The 21,424-nt window shown below is 45.9% G+C and overlaps 1 pseudogene; it reads right to left on the bottom strand.

Moving 5' to 3' along the window:
• Positions 1-16,284: 16,284 nt before the first annotated feature.
• On the bottom strand, positions 16,285-17,280 carry LOC110334240 (annotated as a pseudogene).
• Between the last annotated feature and the right edge of the window lie 4,144 nt (positions 17,281-21,424).

Below are 21,424 nucleotides of genomic sequence, written 5' to 3'. Positions count from 1 at the left end.
CTGTGAACGTGTCTCTTCTTTAGCTTTCCATAATTTCTTTTGCTGTTTATCTTCTGTTCACAGATCTTATACATACTTTACCAACTTTCCTTTTACATATTTTTTCAAGACTTGTTAACTGTTTTCTTATGTGTGTGGATGTTTTGCCTGCATGTATTTCTGTGTGTCCTGTGTGTGCAGTGCCTGCAGAGGCCAGAAGAGGTCGTCACGAAATCCCTTGTAACTGGAGTTGCAGATGGTTGTGAGCATTGTGGAGGTGCTGGGAGAACATGAGTTTTCTTTGAGAGCAACAAGTACTCTTAACTGCTCAGTCGTCTCTCCAGCTGAATGCCTTTTATTTTAAACATGAAACAATTTCAGCCTTAAAGAAGAGTGAAATAGTGTGTTGAAACCCTTTTTTCCTTGACCCCAAATACCCTATTTATATAAAGAAAGAATATCCCCCGTCCTGTTGGTTACACTCTATGCTTTCTACCTTATCCATGTGCATATATTATTTCTAAGCGTTTACTTTTCCCTTAACCAACTGAGAGAAGATTGCACAGATCGGCTCACTTTACCTTTTAGGAGTTCAGTATAAATTTCCCAAGGGCAAAGTGACTCTCCCATACAATCCCACCACGGTGATTGAACTCAGGAGCCCACTTTTTCAAAGCCTGTGCTATCTCTCTGGTGTTTCGAAGTGGCACAAGTTGCTTCTCAGTAGTTGGGAAGGGTGTGGCTTGCTTTCGGTTTCTCATGAAAGGTATAGTTAGCTACTCAAATACTTGTATGAGACTGGAGTAAGGTTTTTGAGATAGTGTGTCAGCTCAATGTTTAAAGCCCTTGGTGGCTTCCTATTGTTTTTGGGTTTCTTGATAACCCCCCCTAAGCTCAGTTCTTCACATCTTGGGAGGAGAGAGTCTGCTCCTCACCTGCCTCCAGTCTCAACTCACAGGCATATCGACTTTCTCTTCCTTCCTTTCTTCCTCCACACTTCCCTCCCTCCCTCCCCCTCCCTCCTCCTCCTCCTCCTCCCTTCTCTTTCTTCTTGAGAGTGGGTTCAGATTTATGTCTCTGTTTCTGCCTCTGCTTCTCAGGTTCTGGGATTACAAGACATGTGTTGCTGTTTCTGGCCTGTGTGGATTTCCTTGCACCTACCTTTTCGTGCCATCGCTCGTAATATCTTTGTACTTGGTGTACCCATGTCTTATGAACATCCCCGTTTCCTCTCTACTCATGTGGTTCCTGATACATTCACTGTCATGGCACTAGGGGAGCCTCCCCAACCTCATGTCTGCATTAGACCCTATGAGTGCATTCATTGGACCCTTCCCTCCTGTGGTTTGTAGGAGTCTCAGGGTTGTGATTGCGTTCGCCCTTTCCCATCCTCCCACTAGGCTTGAACAGTTCAAGGGAGAAGCTATGGCAACTGTGATCCCTCTCTCCCGAGCATCTAGCCTGGAGTCATTCATATCTAATAAATAATCATCAGATAAATAAAAGCAGAAAAAAAAATCTTATTTGATTGTGCCCTGTGTATTTCACCCATTAGCTATTTTTCTAGGCTCAAAGAAAGTTGAATTCTATTCTAAAACAGATGATTGAGATTGTGGGGGTGGGGAGATGATCTTCAAATGTACTCGGCTGAAAGTAATTAGCATTCACACCCTTCTACCGTCTGGATGCTAGTTTCAAGTGCCAAGGGAAAGTGTGTCTGGGTTCGTTAGAAACAGCAGTGCCAACGAGCGTGTGAACCATCCAAACCACGGGTCCGTTTTGTTTTTCACATCTCGGATCAGGTGAGGTGGAGGGCTGGGAAAGTCTGCATGTTCACTTACTTCCTGGGGCTTAGGGAGAGCTGCAGTTAGCAGAGCTTGGCCTCTCTTCCTTTGGCCACGGACAGACTCTGAAGGCAGCTTTCTGGGAGCAGTGGAAGCCAAGAGGTGAGAAGTCAGACGTCAGACGTCAGATGTGGCTGGCTGCTGAATAGCAGGGTGGGTGAATAGTGTGGTCGCCATGCTTGAGGAAGGACTGGGGAGCCAAGATTTCTTTCAAGGCCTTTTCCAAGCAGGTAGGACAATGAGCTGTTTGAACACAATATTTCATTCAGATTTAGTTGAGTGGACTCCTGGTTCAGTCCCCTCTAACTGTGTGACCTTGAACGAGATGTTCAGCTTCCTAAGCCCAGGCTCTCTAAATAAGGTTATTGTTCACATTAAATGAGTCAGTGAATATAAAACCTTTAATTAAAAAAAAAAAAGACTGTTCAATAAAGGTCGCTGGAATACTATTACTCCAAATAGCCCCAGGGCCTTCTCTGGTGAGTGAGGAGTGGGTGTGTCTCGTTGGTGTCGCCTATGGCTGTCTAAAGGGCACTTGTGTGCTCTCTGCTCCCACACTTTAGACATGCATGTATATATTTAAAGTTAAGTTCTAGTGAATTATGGAATGCTTAAGGGAGAGGAAGAGATTATAAAAGGAAAATATCACAGAGGTGGGTGTGAAAGAAGGGGGGCAGGAATTTATTTATTTTTATTTAGGATTTATCTACTCGTCTCTATAACAGGTAGGACTCTGTAGAACTGAAGATACAGCATAGACAAGAGCCCCTGGCCTCCTATAGGTTGTGATCCAGCCTAGAAGACGATGTGAAGCCATGCATCCCAGAGGTCAGTGTACCATGAAGAGCCCTCAATGTGTGGCCCGGGCAGCTACAACTGATCTGATTTGGCAACTGGCCAGCAGAGGCAGGTACTGAGATAAGTGTCCTGTGTCGCTTTGAGATCTGCAGAAATGAGTTTCTCCTCTCCCTCCCTTTGGCTCTCTGGTGGAAGCTGTCATTATGACCAGCTCATCAATATATTGGGATACCGAGGTAAATTCAGCCCTGAAGAACACATCAGGTTTATGGCTCCCAGCCCGTCCACTGACATAGGTCTGCTCGGACTTCGGAGCTCTCTGCTTGGGTTCCTTTCCGCCTGACTTGTTTCATAGCTTGTGCACGCCGCTGGCTGTGTGGAAAGATTTCATATCAGTTCTTTAGTGAGCAGCAGGTCATGTGGAGGAGATGGGATTTCAGATCTGGAGACTAGGCCTGAGGTCAAGTTTGATCAGACAGAATCTCAGTTAAAAATACAGAATAAGAAAATGTGTTCATCTTCTTAATGCATTCATAGGTCTTCAACGGAGTAAGGAAGTGTGTGTGTGTGTGTGTGTGTGTGTGTGTGTGTGTGTGCATGTGACCACTGTTAGGTTTATGATGTCCCTGTTCCTGCCACTTTATATGTAAAGTATAGATGACTATAATGGCTGTAAGAATGAGGGCTAGGAAGGTCCCTCAGTTGGTAAAGTGATTGCAGTAGAACCTGAGAACCTGAGATTCATCTCCAGAGCCCACTTACAAAGGCGACACACACTTGTAATCCCAGTGCTGGGAGGTGCTTACAGGAAGGTCCCCGAGGCTCTCAGGCCAGCCAGTCTTGCCTAACAGATGAGCTCCAGGCCACCAAGACACCCTGTGTCAAGAAACAAGTTGGATGTTTCCTGAGGACTGACATTGTCTTAGTCAGTGTTCTATTGCTGTGAAGAGACACCGTGTGTCTCTTAGAGAAGAGATGGGGCTTACTTACAGTTCAGGGGTTTAGTTCATTATCACCATGGCAGGAAACATGGAGGCAAGCAGGCAGGCATGGTGCTGGAGAAGGAGCTCAGAGATCTACATCTGGATCCGCAGGCAGCAGGGAGAGAGAGAGAGACTGGGCCTGGCTTGGGCTATTGAAACCCCAAAGTCCACCCCCCAGTGACACACATCCTTCAAAAAGGGCCCACCTCCTAATCCTTCTCAAGCAGTGCTACTTGCCCAAATCAAATATATGAGCCTATGGCGGCCACTCTTTCTCAGACTACTACGGACGACTAACATTGATCTCTGGTCTCCGCAGGCATACGCACACACATGCAAGTGCACTTAGCACATGCGCATGCACTATCCCAACACACACACACATATGCACACATGCACAAAATACACACACATACCTAAACACACACACACACACACACACACACACACACACACACACACACACACACAAGAAGACAGACTGAGCAGCTGCCAACCAGAGCTAATATTTAAAAGGGGGACCAGAAGTTTTTCCCTGATCCTCTTCTGAGGCCAAGGCCTGGTTTCCTGTGGTAAGAAGTCTGTGTTCCCATCTGACCCGGCCTTAGAGGCTTCTGGGAATGTCTGTGCATGGAGACCCATTCTCTGCTCTCTAAAGTACCCCTGCCACCACGTAACTGACAAGTACGTGGCCTTTTTCTGTTTATAAAGCACTTCCAATCTTGAGCCAGGATACAGGCCGTATCATCCTCCTCCAGCTCGAGGCTGCTTGTGAGGAGATGATGGAGAACGGATTAGAGTACGTTACAGGATGAATTGTTTCCTTCCATAGAAGATTCGTTGGAATCCAAACTGCTAGAACTTGGGAAGGTTATTGTATAGTTTTTTTTCCCCTCCTGAGATAGGATTTCTCTATGTAGCCTTGGCTATTCTGGAACTTGCTCTGTAGACCCGGCTGGTCTCAAACTCACAGAGATTCAGCTGCCTCTGCCTTCCAAGTGCTAGGATGTAAAGCATAGACCACCACAGGCTGTATGCCATTTCATGCTATTGTGACTACAGTACCTAACAGGAACAATAGGGGAAAGCTCATTTTGTGTCATACTTCCAGAGGGATTTCAGTCCATCATGGCAGAAGGCAAGGTGTACAGGCTCCATCTCTGGCGGTGAGAGCAGGGGGTAGAGGGTTGTTCACATGGCAGCAGACCGGCAAACAGAAGGGGAGCTAGGTCGGAATTACTACGGTGGGACCTACACCCACCAGTCAGTTCCCACCTACTGAAGCTTTCATGACTTTGCAATGCACTACAGCCCACTGGAGAACAAGGGTTTGAAGGATGAGCCTGTGGGGGGGGCACTTTGGGATCAAACCCAAAGGTGACCTCATTTGGAGTTTAAAGGGATGCAAATTGTAGTCATTAAGTTGGGCCTTAACCCTATATGACTGTGTTTTTTTGTTTGTTTGTTTGTTTGTTTTGGTTTTTTTTTTTTTTTTTTGGTTTTTCGAGACAGAGTTTCTCTGTATAGCCCTGGCTGTCCTGGGACTCACTTTGTAGACCAGGCTGGCCTCCAACTCAGAAATCCACCTGCCTCTGCCTCCCTAGTGCTGGGATTAAAGGCATGTGCCACCATGCCCGGCTATGACCATGTCTTTAAAACAACATGAAATGAAAGCATAGATGCAGGGAGTATGTGTGTAACCCAGCATGGGGGTGAAGGGGAGATGGAAGAACGGCTGGAGCTTGTTGGCCACCAGTCTACTTCCTGGTTAAATGAAAGACAGAGTGTAATGGAAGAAGGTAGAGAGGGATTTACATGAGTGTGTGCACCCAAATACACATGTGCACAGACACATACAAAGCATAAACAAGAATAAAGAAACAAATATTTTTTAGCAGATATAAGCACTCACTTGCCCCCAAGCCTAAATCCTGAGTTTGGTCCCCAAAACTCATATGGTAAAAGCAGAGAACTGTTTTCTGCTGCCCCTCCCTACAGAGAGAAATTAGAAACAAATCATTAAAAAAACAAACAAAAAAAACCCCAAACAAACAAACAACAAGAAATTTATGATAATGTGAAGAGATACAAACAGGAGACAGTATCTATTAGCCAGGATCAGAAGTCGGGACTAGATCCTTCCTCACAGCTGGAAAAGGAAGTGGTGCTGCAAACATCTGATCTTGGATTTAAATAAATAACAGGAACGGGAAGAGAGCTAAGCCAGAGTGTGCTTGCAATGCAAGCCTGAGGGCCTGAGCTTGAGCCCTAGAGCCCGTATTTTAAAAAGCTGCGAGTAGTGGTGGTCACTCACACACACACACACACACACACACAGACATACACGCACACACGCGCGCACACGCACATGCATATACACACAATAGCTTGCACGTACACATGCATGCATATACATACACACACAAAAGAAAAAGAAGAGATGTATAAAGGATAATGGATTATATGCAAGATCAAGAGGGAAAGGACATTTATTGAAAAGGATGATCCCAAACAGACACAGACATTTGCAGGTAAGGAAGATGGTGCTTCGTTAGTAACACATTAAACAGGAAGATGCAGCAAGATCTAACAATAACCATAACTTCAGAGCACAGCAGAGGGCAAGTGACCCCAACATAGTGACACCTGAGCATGTTAGGGTCTTGTAAGTGACAGGCTCACCTGGTGCTAATGAATGCTGACTATGTTCATAATTACAAGCACATAAGCACAGGCCATAGGTCCGTGAAAGCAAACAGAACTCCATCTCACTCTAAACTGCATGCTATCTAAGAGCCTTTTGAGATTGGTCATTAGTCTTTCTGGGTTAATTCCTCCCAGAGGCTGGTGCCATTTTTTGTTTGTTTGTTTGTTTTCATTTGTTTGTTTGTTTTGTTTTGCCTAGGGCCCTCTAACCTTTCATCTGGGGCTTTAGGGACCTCCCGCTAGCTAGAACTGTCACCACCCTCTTCTCTGAGTTCTCTGTTGTTACAGCAACAAGACCTTGGTCCTGCTGCTCTTGCAGATTTCTCTGCAGAGCTTGCCTGTGACTCAGAGAAGGAGTGAGCAGGCGGGCAGGCGGGCGGGTGGGTGAGAAGCAGTTGATTCAGCCAGCTGCATGACTCAACCAAGCCTTCCTGGATTGGCTACAGACAGGAAGTAGCTGCTGATCCCTCACAGGAACCCCATCCTATGCCTTGTGATGGATCACCCGTCAGTGACTCAGATCAGCTGGGCTCTGACAGGGTCATCCAAGTGCTGGTCTCTGGGAGTTTTCCCATGAGCTCATCTTTGAATGCAGCAGCCACACAGCAGCTTCCCCCCCCCCCCCCCCCAGTTTCTCATGCTGTCTCTTAGAGTGCCTATGGATGGGGAGGGGTGGGAGGGAAGTCTTAGTTTGGATCCTGTGCTTTGAATGGAGGGATTATATCAGCATACAGGGAAATATTTTTTTGTATGGACATGGGAGAATCCTGTCCTTTGAAGAAATGAAATTCCAGTTTCTTAACCCAGAGAATCACCCGACAGTTGCCCAGTGAGAGAAAACAGGACCAGTGCAAGAGAAATTTTTGGTCACTTAGAGAACGTCTCTAGCCAAAGGCTACTTTTGCTTTTTGAAGTGTTGGGCTTTTGATCAGGATTGTGGGCGGCATGTTATTTAAACAACCCCACAAATAGCAACTATGGGGTGCAAATTTATAATCACAGCACTTGGGAGACAGAGGTAGGCAGATCTCTGTGAGTTCAAGGCCAGCTTGTTCTGCCTAACAAGTTCCAAGCCAGCCGGGGCCACATAAGAACACAAACAAACAAACAAACCACAACAAATGAATGATTCTTCAAACATAAATAGCCCAGGGATGGAAGGGGTTGCTATTTGTTTGTATGCATGGGTTGGAAGTATAGCTAAGGCATAATTTAGAAAAGGTATATTTAATAAAAAAAATGCTACACTTTAAGCAACAAATAGACAAATGGTTGACAATCTCTATCTGGTCATAATGGTGTCCACCTCTAAACCAGCACTCCAGAGGCAGGGGTGAGTGGATTGAGTTTTTGAGGCCAGCCTGGGCTACATGCCAAGTTCCAGGGCAGTCTGAGATAAGGTAATGAGACTTGTCCCCCCCCCCAAAAAAAAAAAAAAAAAAACAAGGACTGGCAAGGTGTGGTGGTGTGTGCCTTTAATCTTGGCTAGAGTTCAAAGACAGCCTGGTCTACAAAAAGTTTAAGCCACTGAGTACTACGCATGAGTGCTTAGCATAAGTGAGCTGCTAGTCTAACCATCAACACCCCCCCCCCCAAACAAGACCCAAACAAACACCTGAACCCCCCAGGGATGGAGATGTAGCTGTGTGATAGAATATTATATAGCCTAGCATGTATGTAGGACCCAGATCTCATTTCCCATTAGTGAGGGGAAACAATTGATGTGTAGGCACAGATATCTGAGCGTCTAGTGGGACAGTAGCAGTTAGCTGCACTCATCCTGTGAGCATCTCACTTGACTTCTGCTATGTGCTGATGAAATCTTGGCTCTTTCGGGGCAACATTCAGGGCAACAGCCTTAGCTGAGAAGCTGTGCATTAGCAGGGCTAAATGCCTCTTTTTTTTTTTTTTTGGTTTTTCTAGACAGGGTTTCTCTGTGTAGCCCTGGCTGTCCTGGAACTCACTCTGTAGGCCAGGCTGGCCTCAAACTCAGAAATCCACCTGCCTCTGCCTCCCAAGTGCTGGAATTAAAGGCATGTGCCACCACTGCCCAGCTGCTAAATGCCTCTTATAGATAAGACTATTAGCATAATGATTATTAATTTTAAGTATAACTTTAGGTTGTTTATTTTTTACTTTTTAAATGTACATTGGTGTTCTGCCTGCAGGTGTGCCTGTGTAAGGGGGTCAGATTCTGGAGTTACAGACAGTTGTGAGCAGCCATGTGGGGGCTGGGATTTGAACCGGAGTCCTCTGGAAGAAGAGTCAGTGCTCTTAACCACTCAGCCATCGCTCTAGCCCCCAGGTTGTTGATTATTCATTCTCTCTCTCTGTCTCTCTCTCCCTCTCTCCCTTCCCCGCCTTTTCCTCTCGGTCTCTCTGTCTCTCTCTGTTTCTCTCTCTCTCTCCCTCTCTCCCTCCATCTCCGTCTCTCTATGTCTCTGTCTCTGTCTCTGTCTCTCTCTCCCTGTTTCTCCCCTCTCTCCCTACATATATGTAGCATCCACAGACCAGAAGAAGGCAACAGATCCCCTGCATCTCGGAGACTGACCTTATTTTATATGTACTCTGTATGTGTTCTGGTGTATGCATGTGTAGTTCCATGCAGCTTTACCATGGAGAGATTTTTGCAGCAACTCTCAGATCAAAGCCCAGAGCTTCTATATCCCAGTAAGACTCTTTCATGAATACTCATGAATCCTCCCAGCGGTTGCACCTGCTCTCCCCAGCTCCTGGCAGCTGCCACTTGCTCCGCAGCGCTACAATGTTTCATAAATGGTGCCACATGGTATGGCACCTTAGGAGAACAGAGTAAGAGAAGCAGGCTTCCTTCTGAGATTCATCCAAGTTGTTGCATTTTTTGGTTTTTTTTTTTTTTTTTTTAAGCTGGTGGGTAGGAGTTATCCCCTAAGCATATGCCAGGTTATTTTAATCTTTTACCTTGCGAGGGACATTTGGGTGGACTCCAGTTTGAAGCTAATTATGGATAAAATTGTTATCTACCTGGCAGTTTAAAAGATAATGCCGCTATTGACCTGCAGACCAAAGGTTTGCTGAGGGCAGGGAACATTTCTGTCCTCTAAGTGCTTAGCATAGAGTTTTCACAAAGCTGTGGAGGAGAGGTTTGAGTGAGTGGATGCAAGACACCACTGCAGGGGATGGTAAAATGCCAGGGCTAAAATCAGTTTCATAAATCAGACAGATTTGAACCTAAGGCCTGACTTTATCTGGGAGAACCAAGACAGGCATGTTCTGGAAAGTTCCTCACCAGTCAAATAAAGTGAGTAGCAAAAAGTGCCATGGTGTGAATTAAAGGAGTTAGCATGTGAAGCTTTCAATGCAGCCTGGCGTTAGCCATTGATAATTAATTTCTGTTACTATTGCTATTAGCGGATCACTGATCTGCATACATCATATCAGTGTGATAATAATAGGGTAGCTAATAACTTTTTTATTCCTCATTTTTTTTAGAATGTACTTATTTTGATTGTGTGTGGTGTTGCACATGTGGGTGCACATACGTATGTGTGGGTAAGTGTGGTGCTATGCCTGACGTTGACGTCACGAGTCTTCCTCAGTTGTTCTCCGTCTGACTTCTCCAGGCAGGGTCACTCACTGAACCTGGAGCTAGGCTGGCTTGCCAGCACCTCCCCCAAACCTCCACAGCTGGGGTTACAGAAGTGCAAAGCTACCACACCAGGTTTTGTTGTGGCTGATTGGGACCGGAACTCAGATCCTTATGTGCACAGCAAGCACTGAGCCATCTCCCCAGCCCCTGTTGCTTTTATTCTGAAGTACTTTCCCCCCTCCAAATGAAGGCATACACACCACTATAAAGCCTATATTTATGTGTATTTGGATTTCGTATTCATGTCTATGTGAACAGCTACCATTTCTTTTTCACTTTCTCTCTCCTTTTCCTATTTATTTATTTATTTATTTATTTATTTAGAGACAACGTCTTACATAACCTAGGCTGGCCTCACACTCACTGCATAGCAAGGGTGACCCTTGAACTTCTGGTTGGCTTGCTTCCACCTCCAGCTACTGTGATTATAGGCACACACCAGTTTCCCAGTGCTATGTAGTGCTAGGGACGAACCCCAAAGCTTGTGTGCAGCAGACAAGTATCCTATACCACTCTGTGATCCTATACAAGCTATCTACATTCCCAGTCCACAGTTAACATTCTCATCTGCCTTCTTGTAAAAATAATAATTCTAGCTTACTGTTATACTGTTGTGAATGCATGCATATGCAGGATGATATTTGCATTTCAAAATATTGAGAATTTAGAAGGACTGAAATGTCCCTTTTCTGCACAGTCATTCCCGGGTGTTTCCATCAGCTTGGGGAAATGGCATCTGTTTTAAAACACAATGGGCTTAGCAGAGTTTATTTTTTTTTTCCTTTTTCCTAGTATTCTATTTTGGCAATAGGACTCTGGTTTATTTCCCCACAAGAAACATGGTTGGAAGGGAGGAAAGCTCTCTTCCCCCTGGCTTGCTGGCCCGCATGCCTAGGGTCACGTTTGGGGTTGGGGAGTGTCTCTCTAGTGACCTCCTGGAATGTCAGAGCTCTGACTCACAGAGAGTCTCCCACCAGTCAGTTTGAAACTAACCATTAACCAGCTCCTGCGGGTGACAGGAGGTGAGCAAAGTTTCCAGCTGTTTGACAGGACCTGTGACATTTAGCAGTACATAAATGACCTCATCAGCTGTGACATCTCAGGGCGCTTCTTTAGGGGAGGCACTGGATGGGCACTGGGTTTCTCAAGATTAATTACACATTTTGCCTGACCCTGGAAGGATGAGTGTGTGTAGAAAAGGCTGATAAGGACTGGTTCTGGGAGGGATCTGGGCTTTACAGATGGCTGTAAAAGCCGCCAGTAACCAGATAGGATAGGCTAAGGGTTCCAGAGCCTTCCCACATGGCCCACCAGCTCACATGGCAGCTGCATCTGACTAATTTCCTTCACACTGTGATTTCTTTGCTCAGCTGCCTCAGGCATCTAAAGCTCCCAGCTCTGGAGATGTCCCACTCATGAACTGAACCCCACTGAACTCATGAACTGCTGTCACCTCCTCCATAATAACTTTCTTTCCTTCCTTCCTTCCTTCCTTCCTTCCTTCCTTCCTTCCTTCCTTCCTTCCTTCCTTCCTTCCCCCACCCTCTCTCTCTCTCTCTCTCTCTCTCTCTCTCTCTCTCTCTCTCTCTCTCTCTCTCTCTCTGTGTGTGTGTCTTCCCTTCTAAGCCAGGCGATGGAGGCGCACACTTTTTAATTTTTTTTTTAAGATTTATTTATTTTATGTATGTGAGTACACTGTCTCTGTCTTCAGTCACACCAGATCCCATTACAGACAGTTGTGAGCCACCATGTGATTGCTGGGAATTGAACTCAGGACCTCTGGAAGAGCAGCCACTCTTAACCACTGAGCCATCTCTCCAGCCCCCTAGCAGCTCTCTTGTCTCTACCAGATGGAAACACTCGGTTTTGCTCACCTGAGGTGAATCTAGGATGCTGTATGCAATAGTTGCTACGATATTTTGTTTTGATTTGCATTCCATACACCTGTCTCTCATAACTGAGACCATCAGATGGCAAAGCTGGCTTGGGTTCTGTCCCTAGAAAATGTATGTGGTCTCAAATCCATAGTGGAAGGGCCAGCAGGTATTTGCCACCTTGTCTGAAGGTAGGGAGGGCATGGGAGTGGGATCCTAGGGTGGCTGGTCACACTGGGTGCACAGTCAGGAAGCAGAGATCCACGAACAGGGTGATCAGCTAACTTTCTTTGTATTTATTCTGAGACCCCCAGCTCATGGATGGATGCTACATACCTACATTTAGGGTGGGTCCTCTTACCTCAGAAACCCAGTTCAGAAATCACCATTGACATGCCCACACATGGTGATTCCAAATCCTATTGAGATGATGAGTCACATTAATTGCCAAGGATGGGCCATGACAGCTGTCTGGAATGCTCACCAGCATCTTTGAGATCCTCTTCTGGCTGTACAGTTATTTTCTCACATCCTCTGTGATAATTGTGACTGGCATCGATTCCTGGCAGATGGAGTGTGTTTGTATCACTCCTAGTCCATCTAGAACAACTTGCTATACTTGAGTCTCACCCCCTCCTACACTGGCTCTCAGAATGGAAAAGACCATGAGGCTCTTGGGAGGAGACAGAGCCACAGATAGAAGTCAGAGGTCAGAATCGCTGTCTGGGGAACACAGCAGGCCAGCTGTGCTCAGATGAAAGCTTGTCTCTTAGGTGGTTCTAGATTGGCACCTAAGTTGCCAACCATTTCAGGTTCTTACCAGAGGCGAGTGCCCATCACCTGGTGGGACAGACTTACAGGAGCCTCCAGCAAAGACCCAGGGTGTGGGGGTGGGGGAAGGGGGTGGTCTACAGTAGGTGTCTGTTTCTCTCACACAAATAATCAGGATTTATAATGTCTATCATTTCTAAGAATGTCAGGCTTTTGTAACGTCTACTGTTACCAAGAACATAAAAATTAAGTAATGAACCCTAAGCAACTCTGCAGGCATTTACTCAAAAGGGGGAAAAATCTCAAAGTAAGCAAATGACTTGGCAAGATCATGTTTTATTCTATTGTTAGCAAACTTAGGGGCTTGGTTCAATTATATGTGGGTGAAACGTTCCATTTTTCTATGTCTGAATGCATACAAATGTGTTCATTCCATTTTTCTGTGTGGTCCTTGTCTCTCTTTTCCCCCTCCAACCTAAAGATTGTTTTTTGTTGTTGTTGTTGTTGGTTTTGTTTTTTTTTTTTATTAGCAGGCATTAAGTAGAGGTAGCCAGCTGCCTCCAGATGTCAAGCCTCCTTGATGTTCCCACAAGGACACAGGCTTTGAAAAAGTAAAGCTAAAGAGACTTTTATTCTGTTTTATGAGGTACTTTATCACCTACCCACACATACACACAGCTCCCACATCGAAAGGCACGGAATAGTCTTCAGGCAGAATCAATGGTGCAAGGGGAGAACATGGAGCACAGGGCGAAATGGGAGCTAAACTTCCTAGCCGTGTGAAAGCTGTCAGTACCAAATATCCCAACTAGAGACACCACAGTCTGACCCCGATCTAATGGACCCAGGGCTGAGGAAGTGGCTCAAACTACAGAACGCTTGTTTTGCAAGTGTGGGGTTCTGAGATGGATTCCCCAGAATCAGTGTAAAAAAACAAGACTGGAGTCCATGCTTGTAATCCTAGTGAAAACTAGAGATGCATGAACCCCTGGGGTCCACTGGTTAGACAGTCTAGCTTACTTGATGGGTTTCGGGCCAGTAAGAGACACTGTCTGCCTACCCCCTGAAAAATGGGGTGCTAGAGAGATGATTCAACAGTTAAGAGCACTTGATGCTTTTGTAGAGAAGCCATATTGGGTTCCTAGCACCCACATGCTGCCCACAACTATCTATAACTCTAGTTCCAGGAGATTCAATTTCCTCTTCCGGCATCTGTGGATACAGCGCACATGTAATACACATACATACACATAGGCAGAACATTAGTATACATGAAATAAAAATAAATATTTTAAAAAAGTGGATAGTGTCTGAGTGAGGAATGACAACCAGGGTTGTCTCTTTACCTGAAGAGTCACACAAACTCATATAAGACACATACCCACAGTCAAGGGGGCATGCGTTCTTGCAGTATGCATGTACCAAAACAAAAACAGAGGAAATATTTCCCAAGTGCACAGCTCACTGCCTGAGTCACACAAGGGCAGCTAACTCACAAGGCTACTTGCCTGACACATGCCTCTTTCAGGGACTGACATCAGCTCCCGTGGTAAGCCTCTGTAATCGATATTCTCTTTGTTACGAAACTCCTCCGTTCTGTATTTAAACATTTCTCTTGCCCTGGCAATTGATGCATCTTTAGTTCTGTATGGCCCCCAAGTTCCTGCTACTCCCTGATGAGTTCTTTGACTTGGAGAGCTGGTGTTGGCCGTTTATTTTAGATTGAATGTTAAAGATCTCAGGTATGAAGCACTAGGGAGATGGCTCGGCTGGTAAAGCACGTTGTATCTCCACATGGAAAGCTGAGTGTGGTGATCCACATGTAGTCCTAGCACTGGGGGGAGCAGAGACAGGTGATCCCTGTGTACTCCAAGAAAGGTCTTATAGTTTGAATTTCAAAGTCCCCCAGGAGTATAGGCTTAATTAGCTGGTGGGGTCTGAGAGGTGACTGAGTTTCAAGGGCACCAACTTGATCAGTGGATTAACTCACTGAGGCTTAGTGGACCATCAGGTTGGCAGAGGGGAAGAGCTGGCTGGAGGACGTGGGCTACTGGCCCAGTGCCTCCAGAGACAGATCTTGTCCTTGAGACCCTTTCTCTGTCTCTCTGTGTCCTAGCCAGCTTGTGGCTTTGAAAGGTGAGCTCTTAGATACTCTTGCTCTATCATGAACTCTAACCCTTTGAAACCATAAGCCCATTTCTTTTTCCTTCTCTAAGTTGCCCAGGTCACGATGTCTTATCACAGCAGTAGAAACCCTAGATAATACAGCACACATCAGATTCTTTTTTAAGCTTGAGTAATGTCTTGCTGCACATTATGTGCCCTGTTTTGCTTAACCTCTCATCCATTAGCAGGCATCTGGGCTGTTTCTACTTTAAGGTGATTGTGAACACCATGAACTATACAGAAGAATTAGCATTCCTGCCTTTATTTTTCAGTTTTGGGTAATAAACCTAGAAGTGGGATAGATGGATCAAATGTTAATTTGATGTTTTTCTTTTGAAGAACTGGCAAACTATACTCTGAGAGCAGATATCATGTTTTAAATCCGTCCCCTGCTGATCACCCCTGTGCCTGTTCTAAGTTCTTTTAAAGGTCATTTACAGACTTATTTTTTTGTGTGTACAGTTGTTTTGCCTGCATGCATGTCTGTGCATCATGTGTGGTGCAGTGCCTGCAGAGGCCAGAAGAGGGATTNCAGATGTTCTGGGGCTGGAGTTTATGGTTGTGAGCTGCCATGTGGATGCTGAGAATCTGAGACTTAACCACTGAGCCAGTGCTGGGGTTAAAAGGGCATGCACCATCACGCTTGGCTATTTTTTAAATTTTAATTTGGCTTTCAGTTAGACAGCAGCTGAGAAGAGGCAGGGACCAGTAAGAACAGAAAGGGACAAAAGGAGATAATGGGGTGTAGATGTGATCGAAATAGATTAGATACGTGTGACAATGTCATGATGAAATCCATTATTAGGCAGCTAACATACGCTAATAAAAACAATATAAAATAAGTGATCGCCTTTGAGGCTACAGCATACACTGCAAGTTTATTTTCAGATAACATCCTGCCACTTCACAGGCAAAACAAGTACTTTATCCACACAGAATTACTTGTGTCTGTCTTCCACCCCTTACATCACCACTGCTGCTAATTTCCCTGCTCCATCAGATTCATAGATAAGCAAAGTAATATTTACCTGCATTTATCCCTTCTTTTCTTTTTTAAAGCAGTATTTAAAATTCATTTTATGTGTATGAGAGTTATGCCCGCAAATATGTATGTGTACAATGTATGTATCCAGTGCCTTTGAAAGGCATTGGATACCTTGTCAGTAATTTGAATTACTTACACTTGTCAACTGCCATGTGGGTGCTAGGAATTGAACCTAGGTCCTGGAAGGGGGGTGGTGCAAAAACAAAAAACCAAAACAAAAACCTCAAGTACTCTTCATCATTAGGCAATATCTTCAGGACTCTAAGTTTTCAGATCATTGCATTTCTACCTCTGGGTAGCTCTCTTTAACACTCCATGAAAGGCAGTTCTCCTGAGGATGCATTTCTCCAGTGTTTATCTGAGAAAGCCATGATTTTGGGGGGAAGGGGGTGCAGCAAACTTTATTGATGGTATTCAAGAGAGTAGGGAGGGTTCCCCAGGCCCCTCCTGTTATTATGGGGGTCTGGGGTGGAAACTGTGAGGGAGATGCTCAGTGTTGGGGGCCGAGGTCCATCACCCTGTTGTTGTAGCTGTATTCGTTGTCATACCAGAAAATGAGCTTTACAAAGTTGTCATTGAGAGCAATGCGGGCCCCAGCACTAAAGGTGGAAGAGTGGGAGTTGCTGTTGAAGTCTCAGAAGACAACCTGGTCCTCAGTGTAGCCGAGGATGCCTTTCAGTGGGCCCTTGTATGCCTGCTTCACCACCTTCTTGATGTCATCATACTTGGCAGATTTCTCCAGGCTGCATGTCAGATCCACAATGAATACATTGGGGGTAGGAACATGGATGGCCATGCCAGTGAGTTTCCTGTTCAGTTCTGGGATGACCTTGCCCACAGCCTTGGCAGCACCAGTGGATGCAGGGATGATGCTCTGGGCAGCCCCATGGCCATCAAGGCACAGCTTTCCAGTGGGGCCATCAACAGTCTTCTGAGTGGCAGTGATGGCAGGGACCGTGGTCATGAGCCCTTCCACGATGCTGAAGTTGTCATGGATGACCTTGCCCAGGGGGGCTAAACAGTTGGTGGTGCAGGATGCATTGCTGACAATCTTGAGTGAGTTGTCATATTTCTCGTGGTTCACACCCACCACAAACATGGGGGCGTTGGCAGAAGGGGCAGAGATGATGACCCTTTTGGCCCCACCCTTCAAGTGAGCCCCGGCCTTCTCCATGGTGGTGAAGACATCAGTAGACTCCACGACACACTCAGCCCCAGCATCACCCTATTTGATGTTAGCGGGATCTTGCTCCTGGAAGATGGTGATGCGCCTCCCGTTGATGACAAGCTTCCCATTCTCAGCCTTGACTGTGTTGTTGTATTTGCCATGGGTGGAGTCATACTGGAACATGTAGACCATGTAGTTGAGGTCAATGAAGGGGTTGTTGATGGTAATAATCTCCACTTTGCCAAATGCAGGGCAGAAGGCAGCCCTGGTAACCGGGCACCCAATACAGCCAAGTCCATTCACACCGACCTTCACCATCTTGTCTATGGGACGAGGCTGGCTCTGAACAAGATGCAGCAGTCTCTGAAAGGAGGGAGGAGCAGAGAGCTGACTTGCATAAAATTATGCCCTCCATGAAAGGCTCCTCCCTCATGCTCACTGGCTAAATTAGATACGGAGAAAAATGGATGAAGAGCTGGCTCACGTTACCAACACACACAGAAACTGTGAATATCAGCTGAGACACAAGGAGACGCCTTTTCACAAGACATCAAAAGTCCCACTTTCTGGAACTGGATTGAGAACTTCCGTGGTTAAGAGTACCAGCTCCTTTCCCATAGGGTCCAGGTTTGCATCCCAGCACCCACGTGGCAGCTCACAACCATCTGTAATTCCAGTCTTGGGGAATCCAGTGGCTTCTTCTGGTCTCCGCAGGACCACCCATGCACATAGTATATGTACATACATGTAGGCAAGGCACTCGTACACAAACCTCCCACTTTCTAAGTATGCCTAGGCAAACCTGATCAGTGTAGGAAATCCAAGTCTTTCCTGAAGATTCTGTTGCTGGGGCTGGGACTGGGTAGCTCAGTTGGAAAGTGCTCAACATGCATGAGGCCCTGGGTTCTGGCCCCAGTACTACATAAACCAGGTGTGGTACTACATGCCTGTAATCCCAGCACTCAAGAGGTGGAGGCAGAAGAATATGAAGTTCAAGGTCAACCTCAGCTACATAGTGAGTTCAAGACCAGCTTGGGACACTTGAGACCCTGTCTTAAAAGAAGAAGAGAAAGAAGGGGAGAAGGGTAGGGGGAATGAAGGAGACAAGGGAGACAAAGAGGAGGAGAAAAGGAAAACTGAAATGAATTGAAAATTAAAAGGTTATGTTGCTATTTCCCTTGATTGTGAGCGTGCACAGATGAGCGTGCACAGATGAGCGTGCACAGATGAGCGTGCACAGATGAGTCTGAGTTTAATTCCCCCTTATTTCTGTTTTCTTTACTACTAGGTCTTAGAGTTTGTGTGTGTATGTGTGTGTGAGAGAGAATAACTTCCAAGAAGATTCAAACAACACTTGAAGATACCGATTGAAGTTAGGCGTACTTTAAAAAGAACAAAGACAGGGTTGAGGATGGCCTCGCGGCCGAGAGCACACAGTACTATTGCGAAGGTCTACAGGCTGTGTTCTCAGCACCCACACCAGTCGGCTCACAGCATTCAGTAACCCCAGCTCCAAGGGACCCAGTGCCCTCCTCTGCCTTCTGTGGAGCATCTGCACTCATCTTCATATGCCATGTATGAACATGACACACATATGAACATACAGACACACGTGTGCAAATTTTAAAATAAAACTTTCTTTTAAAAAAGCAAGCAAAGGGCAACTTAAAGAATCTATCCCACACATATGTAGCAGATGTGCAGCTTGGTCTTCATGCAGGTTCCCCAACAACTGGAACAGGGGCTGTCCCTGACTCTGTTGCCTGCCTGTGGATCCCGTTCCTCCAGCAGAGCTGCCTTGTCTGGCCTGAGTGGGAGAGAATGTGTCTAGTCTGGATATGCCAGGATGGGTTGGTACCCAGGGGCAGGACCTTCTCCTTATCAGAGGGAAAGGAGAGGGGTTGGGAAGGAGCTATGTTTGGGGTACGTGAGCTGCCAACCCAGGTCCCAAGACAGACTCAGATCCTCAACATCCTGACTAATCTTTGAGTATGTCTCCATCCCTCACATAGGACTTTCACCAAAAACTATACGGTGTGATACTGGGGGGTGGGTGGGGGGGGAAACACAACATAAAAAAGAAAAAGCAAGCGTCATACTCAAGATTGGATACGGCAAAGATTTTGCCCTGAGCCACTAAGAATTAAGGTAATTTTGATTAAAAAGTTAAAGGAAAAGGTGAACAACAGGCCAGAGCAGATGTTAATGCAAGCAGGAGAGGTGTGACTTTCAAGGGAGAGCCGAGCAGAAATGCTTGCACCCAGAAGCACAGAAACAAAAGCATGAGATGTTTTCAGTGGGCTTGCTGGCACACAAAAGACAGCCGAGGAACGTTCAGGAGCCCGGATCAGCGCCAGCAGTAACTCACCAAGTTGAAACGCAAAGAGAAAAAGAAAAGAAAAATATGGCCCAGAATATTAACTATGATACAACTGCAAACACCGCAGCACTCATGTGGGAACACTGAAGAGAAAGGAACAGAAGGGGTTATCTGAAGTAGTAATGGCTGTCACTTTCCAAAATTAACAACAAACACCAGACCTCAGCACCAGGAAGCTTAGAGAACACTAAGCAGCATAAATACCATCCCACCCCTGGGGGTGGGGGTGGGGACCTAAAGCTAAACGTATCATATTCAAACTTCTGAAAACTTCACAACACAATGAACAGCTTGAAAGAAGCTATGTGAGAGGAAAAAAAAAAAAAAAAAAAGAAAGAAACTGGTGTGAAAGCATTGTAAGAAAAGTCACCTACAACCTTATGTCTAGCAAAAAGTGACTATTAAAAGTGGCTTTTAATGACAACTTTGTCAAGCTCGTTTCCTGGTAGGACAATGAATACGGCTACAGCAACAGGGTGGTGAACCTCATGGCCTACATGGCCTCCAAGGAGTGAGAAACCCTGGACCACCCACCCCAGCAAGGACACTGAGAGCAAGAGAGAGGCCCTCGGTTGCTGAGGAGTCCCTGTCTCAACTTGGCCCCCAACACTGAGCATCTCCCTCACAATTTCCATCCCAGACCCCCATAATCACAGGAGGGTCTTGGGGAGACCTCCCTACTCTCTTGAATACCATCAATAAAGTTCGCTGCACCCCAAGCACTCTTTTTATGCAAGTCCCAGGAGAAATGAGAATATGTTACCTGCCCTTAAACTCTGAACAGGGAGGGGAAAGCTAAGAAGGTCACATCCATGAGATGCTTTGTTTGACCCAAGCTCTGCTGCAGGACCCGGCTGTCAGCATGCCACTCAGCGTCACAAGGTGATGTGACACCGAGAGGTGTTTCTTTACAGGCTACTTCAGACTGGAACTTTCTAACTAAGCTATCTAGCCAGTGAAGCCCAAGGATGCACTGTGTCTTCCTCCCCATTTATGGGGTTATGCGTGAGTGCCACCATGCCTGACTTGAACTTAGGTCTCATGCTTGCCTGCCATCTCCCAGCACCCATCTCCCCAGCCCCAGAGATGCTGTTTGCTTTCTTCTATGACTATGGTGCTTCTGGTTTATGAGGTTAGCTTTTGCTCTTCTCTACTCATGAGTAGGTAAGATTTGAACTCACATTATCTCTGCCCCTGCCCTTTCCCCATGGACTGGGACTTTTGGGCAGATCAATGATCATCAGACTGGCATTTCCACAGTCAGCCATGTGACTCATTGCCACATGCAAAGTCCTCTCACGCACCTCAAGCACTTCTGTGGAGGTGGAGCCGAGTCAAGGTGCAATGACTCATCGACACGCTTAGAAGGGAGCGTGAGGCCCTCTGTGGACTTGATGTTTCACAGGAACATATCGTTAGCATCTGTTCAGGAAGACACGGATGATGGTTTGCCCACGGTGCCTTCCCAGACGTTTACCCAGCTGCACCAGACTTTTTGCCGTTGTTTCTTTGTTTGTGACAGGGTCTTACTATGTAGCCTTGGCTGGCCTAGAACTTGTTATGTAGACCAGGCTGGCCTCAAACTCATAGCAACTCACCTGCCTCTGCTTTCTGAGTGTTGGGATCAATGCCACGTTCTACCACAACCAGATAAAACTACTTTTTTGTTTTTAAAGAATTGATTTTTTTTTAAATTTTTTTTCTGTGCATTGTTGTGTCTCTGTGACAGTTTGAGGGTTTCCTAAAACTGGGATTACAGATGGTTGTGAGCCACAGTCAAGTGGGTGTTGGGAAATGAATCCAGTCTTTCGGGAAAGCAGCCAGTGTTCTTACCTACTGTTCTATCTCTCCAGCCCCCAAGACTGATTTTATAACAGCCCTATACGAAATGAAGTTATGTGTATGTGTGTATGTGATATTTGTACATGTGTGTGCAGTACCCACAGAAGCCAGAAGAGGGTGATGAATCTCCTGGAGTTTGAGTTATAGGGAGTTGTGAACCACTAGGTGTGGATACTGGGAACCAAACACAGTTCTTCAGGAAGAGCAGAAAGTGCTCTTTACCGCTGAGCCATCTGTCTT

This window comes from Mus pahari, chromosome 16 (assembly GCF_900095145.1).
Source record: "Mus pahari chromosome 16, PAHARI_EIJ_v1.1, whole genome shotgun sequence".
Classification (NCBI taxonomy): Eukaryota; Metazoa; Chordata; class Mammalia; order Rodentia; family Muridae; genus Mus; species Mus pahari.
Note: the sequence above shows the minus strand (reverse complement) of the source record. Positions and strands in the feature narration are given on the sequence as shown.